Raw genomic sequence first — 8,352 nt, 5'->3', positions numbered from 1 at the left:
ATTCCTGCCTGAGGACACAGCTCTCAGAGCAACAAGAGGTGGGGGCAGAGTATCCCCCCCCAAAAAAAAAGATGGTTGAAAAGTTCAGGGCAGAAGACAAGTTTTGCACACACAGCAAGCTGCACCAGTTGCATTTCTTCCTCACAGCTCTTCTAGCAATGAGAGATGGGGCAGAGTAGCCCTCCTTGCAGGCAGGGAGGAAGAGGAACAAGTAAGTGTGGAGAGTAAAGGAGGAGGGGTGCGCCAGTCAGTATGAAAACCATCACTGCACTCAACCAAAGGTCTGGCCTTACAGGCCCCGTAGACTGTAGTCACCATGCCTGTGGTGGAAAGATGGGCCCGGGGAGTCACAGCCACCTGCTGCACGGGGGGCGCTCAGGCCCAGGCAGGGCAGGAGGGTTGTCCCTGCCCTGTAATCACCTTGCCTGTGAAGGAAGGGTGGGCCCAGGGAGTCAGAGTCACCTACTATGCCAGTAGCTCCCAGACCTGGGCAGACCAGGAGTGTTGGCCCCGCCCTGTAGTCACCTTGCTCGCACAGGGAGGGTGGGCCCGGTGGTGGCTCGTGGGACTGTGCAGGGCTGGAGGGTTGGCCCTGCCCTGTAGTCACCTTGAGTGGACGGGGCGGGCGGGCACTGGGGAGCATGTGATAATGCCCCTAACAGTTCCCTCCTGCCTGCTTCCAGGGGGAGGGTGTGTGTGTCCATCCCGGGGAGATCTCTTGCGAGTTTGGATCCTCTAGCTTGCACACAGTCTGTTCTATACACTCCTGAACCCACGCCTGTCATTTCTACAGAAAGCAGGCAGTTGGGAAATTTGTCTTCTTTTTTGCTTTTCAAAATATGGTAACCCTACCTTACAACAGCCCAATGAGGTAGATTAGGCTCAGTGCATATACCCAGTCTGAGGTTACCCAGCAAGCTTCTACGCCGGCGTGGAAATTTAAACCTGCGTCTCCCAGATTCCCTTAAGGGGGGTGGATGGAGAATTTAGATTTATAAAGTCTCCAAAGTTAATTTTCATCATCAAGAGTACAGAAACACATCATTTAACAAGCTTGGAAATAAATATAGCTAGGAACAATTCCCCCCCCCCCCATAAAACAACTCTGGAACACATCTCAGTGTGTGTGCATTGGTGGTTCAGTGGTAGAATTCTCGCCTGCCACGCGGGAGGCCCGGGTTCGATTCCCGGCCAATGCAACTGATAATTTTTATTTTTTTTTGGCACTGCAATTCATATTTTCCTGTGACAGGCAAGTGCTGTTCTTATAAAAATTACATACCAGAAGTTATGTCTAACATGAGGAAGAAAGCCACAGACATGCATAGGCAAGCATGCGTTTGCAGCAATGTAAGCAAAAAGCTTATATGGTTATAGATCTGACTGAAAACAAGCAGGGAAAAACAAAGTTGTTTTGTACGTGTTGAAGGACACAGCATTTTGAAACGTGAAGAAACACATATATCAAAAACCCTGGTGTGCTCTACCACTGAGCTAATCCCCCCAACTGTCGGTGACTGCTCAGTGAAGAATATGCATTCCTCTCAGGAAAACTTTTAACCCTTAAGAATCGCTGCACTCATTCCTGTTTCCACACAAAAAGGCAAGAAAACAAGTCAGGACATTTGGGTGCAAAAAGCATGTTACAAGGAAAAACAAAGGGATGCTGCATAAAAAATTCCTTTACGGTAGAATCACGTTCTGCAAAGCTCCTCCTCCTTTCCTCCTCTGACAATCTGATTGGCTCTCCGGAGGATTAACCCCCTCAGTTCTTTGTACAGAAAACTAGAGGCATTTTCTGTTTCAGGAGCTCTTTAGATAACAGATCTTCATCTCTACAGAGGGTACAAAAAAGGACTGCTGTTAGAAGTGGGTTGGGAGGACATTTTGTTTGTTTTTTAAAGGAGGGGGAAAGCTGTAGCCGTTTCCGTCTGTTACCACCACAATAAACCCTTTCAAAGTTTGCCAGAAAGACACCACTTAGTACATTGTTTGTTCCCAACCTTAAATCACAAGCAAAGCAAAACAATTTTACAAATCAGATAACTTGTTCCACTAAGCCAGTATAAAGTGTAAACTTTCATCCACAAACACCAGGGCAACCTTTCCCAGTAACGTTTGTGTGCTGATATTCCTTTTGTTGTTGTTGTTGTTGTTCCATGTATCCATACAGCAGGTGATCCTAGCATTCACATCTTAGTCCCTTCATAAGAAACAGACCAGCTAATGAGAAATATCTCCGGTTTCCCCTCCACAAATACTTTACTTGCTCACAATACTTTATTTGCTGTCCTTTTTATGTTGGATCCAGCATTCCCAGCAGGCATCAGTAAAAAGGAGAAGGGGGAAGTAGGCTGGCTACAGAAGGATGATTGCTTTTATGCGGAACAACATTCAAAATAGATGTATATTCTAACGCCAAAGAAGGATACTTCACATGACTGAGGAAGAGGAGGAGATTGGATTTATGCATCTCCCTTCACTCTGAGTCTTAGAGCAGTTTACAATACCCTTTCCTCTCTCTCCCCACAACAGACACCCTGTGAGGTAGGTGGGACTGAGAGAGCTCTTTCAAGAACTGCCCTTGAGAGAACAGCTCTGAATGAACTTGTAACTGACCCAAGGTCACCCAGCAGCTGCATGTGGAGGAGTGGGGAATCAAACCTAGTTCTCCAGATTAGAGTCCTCCGCTCTTAACCACTACACCAAAATCGCATATGGGGTCGTAACTCAGCAAGCCTTCTGGTTGGCTGGCATGGAATCCTGCCTTAAGAGGAAACATCTGGATAATCTTCAAAGGTAACCCCATGTAGTCTTTGAACCCATGGAAGCTGTTTATTTTCCCAAGAGAGGAATCAGAAAAAGAGGAACTTGGGTTCAGTGGGAAAACCAGAGCATTTAGGTCTACCTGCCAAAGGAATCTGATCAGGGAGACAGAGATGAGGATTATATGCCAGAGGGCCTTATTAGCAGACAGCTAAACATCTCCCACAAGAAGAGGAGGATGAGACTGTATTTATACCCTGCCTTTTACTGCCCGAAGGAGTCTTAGGAGTGGCTTACAATCTCCTGTCCCTTCCCCTCCCCACAACAGACACCCTGTGAGGTAGGTGGGGCTGAGAGAGCTCTCTTGAGAACTGCTCGTGAGAGAGCAGCTCTGAAAGAACTTGTGACTGACCCAAGGTCACTCCAGCAGCTGCATGTGAAGGAGTGGGGAATCAAACCCAGTTCTCCCAGATTTACACAAGGATCAGGATTCCTGACTCTGGATTGTGGGCGGGGGGAGGGAGTTTCCCTAAGTGGGCAGAAGTTTTAAAAGGTGAAATCTTCCTTTGTTCTGGGTTCAAACACATCACCAAGACGCTGTGATGAAGGGCCTCTCCTCTTTCAGAGGGACAGCAAGGAGGTTGGGGGGGTGCTTGCTCCACCCAAAATAACTGTCTTGTAATGTAACTTGGGCCCCGGTCCCACGGGCCAGAAAATGTGGGGGGGGGAGCGTGGCTGTTTGCCCCGGAACAAAATAACGCGCGGCCACCCGATCACACGTCCCGTCAATGTTCCGTGGTTAGGGGGGAGGTTCCGATCACACGACCATCCTGCAGCGCGGCAAAGAAGCGGCGCGGCGCAATCACACCAGCAACGGCTAGGCGCCGCTGCCGTGGCAAACGGGGTTGGGTGGGGTTTTTTACCGAAGTTTGCGCATGCGCATGAGCGAGCAATCGGATCCGGAAAGCCCTGACCATGCACGCAACCGGAAACCGCCCGCGGACGCCCGTTCGTTATGGGGGCGCGGAAGGCAGGGGGTGGGCTAACCGGAGAGGGCGACAGATGCTTCCTGACCCCAACAGAGCTCCGAGGCATAGCCAATGGAGGGGGGGGCCCTCGTCACAGCCGCCCTCCATAGCGGGCAAGCCTGGCTACCATGGCCATCACACAGCTAGCCAGCCATTGACGCCGCAGCAGGCGGCGGAAGACCCGCAGAAGAAGAGAGACACTCCAGCTACTCCATCTCTCCGCGGAGTGCGCAGGCCGCCTCTGGTGGGTGTACCCAAGACCCAAGGAATGGTGGGCAACCTTCGTCACTCATGTCTGGGGCGATGAGCAGTGGCTCGAGCACTTCAGGCTGTCCAGGTAACACGTGGAGGTCGTATGGCAGCCCCAGCCGTGTGGCCATGGCATGCTGGGCACAATCGACACTGTGGCCATGATAGTCAGTAGGGCCCTCTCCCAGCAGCCGTTTGGCAGACGGACAGGGGTGCTGCTGCGACATGGACACACACATGTCCACACCCAGGATCCCTGGGCACAGTGCAGCATGTAGCGCTCCATGGCCCTGGCCAAGCTCAGAACGCAGGCACAGTGGCACAGCAGTACACGAGGGCCCTTGGGACCATGGTGTTGCAGCCCCCACAGGTCATGGAGGAGGGAGGGGGGCGGGCAAGCGGGATCAAGGCAGTCCCATGTCACAATGTATTCGCAGGTCAACATTCATGTGGCTGGTGGATGCCCTCCGGGATAGACTGCAGCGAACCCGTGTAAGTGGAGGAACGTGTCGCGGTCAGTGTGTGGTGGATGGCCAACACAATGTCCTACAGAACCATTGGACAGCAGTTTGGTCTCGCACGGTCCACCGTGGCTGGCATCATGATGGAGGTGACACGGGCCATCACAGAGGCGCTCCACCGGAGACTGGTGTACCTACGGAACCCAGACAGGGTGAGGACAGGAAGGGATGGGGAGTGAGGTGGGAGACCCGATGGGACAGCAGCCAGGGACATGGGGTAGCAGGAGCCGACCGGGAGATCAAGAGCCAGCTCCACGGGAGGTGCCATCCCTTGCGGTCCCCCTCTCCAGGTCCCAAGTGGGTGCTACACCCGTCACTCTCTGTGTGTCAATCACAGGTAATGAGGTCCTTCGCTGCCAAGGGCTTTCCGCAGTGCGTTGCCGCAATGGATGGATGCCACATCCGCATGCGAGTACCTGTCCCTCTGGCCCATGAACTGCAAAAACGACACCTCAATACTCCTGCAGGGCACCGTGGAAAATGTGGGTCGTTTCGTGGACATCGCTGTGCTGTCCACCTGGCCCAGTACTACATGAACCACAAGAACTACAGCTCAGTACTCCTGCAGGGCACCGTGGACAATGTGGGTCGTTTCGTAGACATTGTTGTGGGCCAAAGTGGCCAAAGCCACGATGCGCACGTCCTGATGCGTTCGAACATCATGGCCGCGATGGATGCGGGACTCTACGTGCCTGGTAACCCCACCCGCACAATCGAGGGGGTCCAGGTGCCGCCACTCATACTGGCGGATGCGGCATACCCCCTGCGACGCTGGCTCATCCCTCCTGACAAAGGCCACCTCAATGCACAGCAGGCGCACTTCAACAAGGTGCACAGCAGGGTGCGCAATGTGGCTGAGCGTGCCTTTGGCCGGCTGAAGGCACGGTGGTGGTGCCTGCTACTGCAGGTGCCGGTGGAGCTGCGGAATGTCAAGCCAGTCGTTGCTGCCTGTGTGTTTCTGCACAATGTGTGTGAGGACCGTGGGCATGCGGTCCCGGAAGTGTTCACTGAGGAGGAACGGGCACTTCAGGACACAGAGGCCGCCCTCCTGGACCCGGACCCACAGATGGCAGACGTTGCAGGCAAGGCAGTGCATGAGGCCTTGAACACATGGCTCTGGAGGCGGGCCAGGAGACACTACGGAGGCCCAGCCCCCCCCCAACCCAATTCCCAACCGCACCCACTGGCAACCCACTGGCATATCAGGGTCCTGGAACACCGGGAAATGGGTTAGCCTCCTGTCATGATCTGGCCTGGGAAGCACGGCCTAGCCAGACAAGAGGCCTGTGCAGGAGTGGGAGGAGGGGACTACAACTCCCAGGGGGCCTTGGGAGGCTTGGGCCGAGGGGAAGATTCTAAAAAGAGACCGTTAGAGTCTGTTAGGGAGTGTAGTCTGGGAGAGACAGTTAAGGCAGTTGCTGGCTGATGATGAATGGTTGCTGGAGACTCTCTGAGGGAAAAGGGGAAGAAGCCCTCCGTCCTCTGTCTCCCTGCGGCTGGATCCAGTGAGGGACTGGCCGGGCTGGGAGAGGAGGAAAATCCTGAGTGAGTGGGGTAGGTGAGGGCCTGGTAGTGGAACCAAAGTAAGGCAGCTGCGTTCAGTTTATTTTCTGTTGGCTTTTCCCCCTGTTACCTGGTTGAAGCACCTTGCCCAATCATTCTCCTAATAAACCCTGTTCTGTTTAATTTATTCTGGTGTCCGCCTGGGTCATTCACGCCCGTATTGCTCGGTCAACAAGGGCTTGGGAGACACCCTGGGACTCCCGAGGAACCCTAAAGTCCAGGGTGGTGGCGGCAAAAACCAAAGCAGTTCAAAAGCGACAATTAACATCAATGCACGAGTAGATAAATGGGTACCTACCTTAGATGGTAGGGGGCACCCTCCCCCGTTGAGGGGGTTGCTGGAGCATCGGAGAACGGTGAACGACAAGCGGCGAAAAATGGCGACCAGGCACAACCTCTACGGTGGAACAGACATTGGCGGAAGGCGGAGCCAGGAAGACGCGGGGAGTGTGGAAGGCACAGGCGCGGCGGAGCCTGGAGGACTGAGCCGAAGCCACGCCGGAGAGTGCCGCGCGACAGAAGGGCCCTGCTGATCCGCCACTGAAAAGACCACCGGAAAAAGAAGAACCGGAAGCCAAGACAGCGAGCCGACAAGCCGACCCGGGAAGAAAAGATCAACCAGTCCCTCCACTGGGTGCCAGTAGGGTTGCCCCCACCCCCAGTATCTGTGTGGCCATAGGTAGGGATAATTGATTAACTGTAAGCCGCTCAGAGACCCCTTGGGGGGTTCGAGCGGGGTAGTAAGTTGAAAGATAAATAAATAAAAAGACCCCGCTGGGGCCATGACACCTCCACATTAAACCGTTAATAGACGTCACACTCTGTCTCCTGTCCTGTGTACAGGGCCAGCCCCTGGTAGTTCTCGGGGTCTGGGTAAAGGATGGGTCTACAGAGATTCCCATGAACACATATGAGTAGGACATAAAGATGGAATGCAACCATGGAAATTCTGCATGCCATGTGCAGGTGTATAGGGGGCACCACAACACCCCACACATCCGCAGATCCATGGCATCACAGACGTGCATATACAGGATCCTCCATCACAGAGTACCATGAATGCATATGATCACGTCAATAAAATGGAATGAAACCAACAACATACTGTTGACCCTGTCATAGCCTAAAGGCAGCAGTGAACACAGCAAACCTCAGGGATTCCGGGCCACCATGGACGTGGAAACACATGGTACCAAGGCAGACACCCACATTGATCCGTAGGGTTGTACAAGTGGGTCACTCCAAACCCACCATCGAAACACACAGAATGTCCTTGGGCACAGCTAGCTCTGAACAAATCCACCGAATCACGGCGTCATGGCATACCGTCTGCGGTGCTACTGACGCCACTGATGTGGTGGGGCGGTACATGGGAAGTGTGGTGTGGGCCGGGTCCAATCGCGTACAACCATGTCATGTGACAACAGTCGTAGGAACCATGAGGATCAGAACCATGTCATGGCATCATAGTGGTGCCACGAAGCTGTGGAACCATAGACGGGTTGTGTGGGAACAACCGATGTCGTCCTTGCAGTCCATGGCAGCAGGCGTCCACCCCACTGTTCCACCAGGCACAGGGCCGGGGAAGGCAGTGGCTGTGCGAGAAGCGCAAGACAGGCCGCTCGCCCGCTCACTTGCCGCCAGCTGCCGCCGCCGCAACCCCTTCCCATCACCCCCACCGAGAAGAAGGTGGGGAGCACCGGGCAGCCTCTATCATACCCCCTCCCTCCTCTTCGGCCCGGAACACCCCGCAGGTCCCATCAATGGCAGGGGCTCGCCAGACCCCACCTGGAGCGTGGCAACCCAGAACAAACAGAAGGAACCTGGGGAAGGGGGAGGGACATCGGGCCCTCTGAGGAACGCACGGGGACGGAGGAAAGGGGAGCACCCCCCACGTCCTTGCCGGTGCCTTGGCGGTGGACACAACCCTAACCGGGCTGCTGCACCAGACCACCTTACCGTTCCCATCGCTCCTCTCACTCACCCTCCCCAGCCCCTAGAGCAAACGTCTCCACTAGGCCCCCGCAGTAAAGTCATACAGGGAGATGTCCGACCCGTCCAGGCCACCCCCTCCAAACCAACTGCAACTGAGCACTGTAAGATTCAGATGAACGCTCCACTGCCCATGCGCGCGTGTCGCCTGGCACGCCGGCGAAAGGCGACACAGCGCAGAAGGGGGCATGCGCATTCCGTGTCGCCTGTTCAGCCGGGAGACATGGCGTTCC

At 54.5% G+C, this 8,352-nt stretch overlaps 1 non-coding gene across 1 annotated transcript; it reads left to right on the top strand.

Annotated features, from left to right (window-relative positions):
* Window positions 1-1,128: 1,128 nt before the first annotated feature.
* On the top strand, window positions 1,129-1,199 carry TRNAG-GCC. Its single transcript has one exon. It is a non-coding gene; the product is annotated as a tRNA-Gly (tRNA).
* The last annotated feature ends 7,153 nt before the right edge of the window (window positions 1,200-8,352 follow it).

The sequence above is a fragment of the Gekko japonicus genome, unplaced genomic scaffold (assembly GCF_001447785.1).
Source record: "Gekko japonicus isolate JY-2015 unplaced genomic scaffold, Gekko_japonicus_V1.1 scaffold6187, whole genome shotgun sequence".
NCBI lineage: Eukaryota > Metazoa > Chordata > Lepidosauria > Squamata > Gekkonidae > Gekko > Gekko japonicus.
Note: the sequence above shows the minus strand (reverse complement) of the source record. Positions and strands in the feature narration are given on the sequence as shown.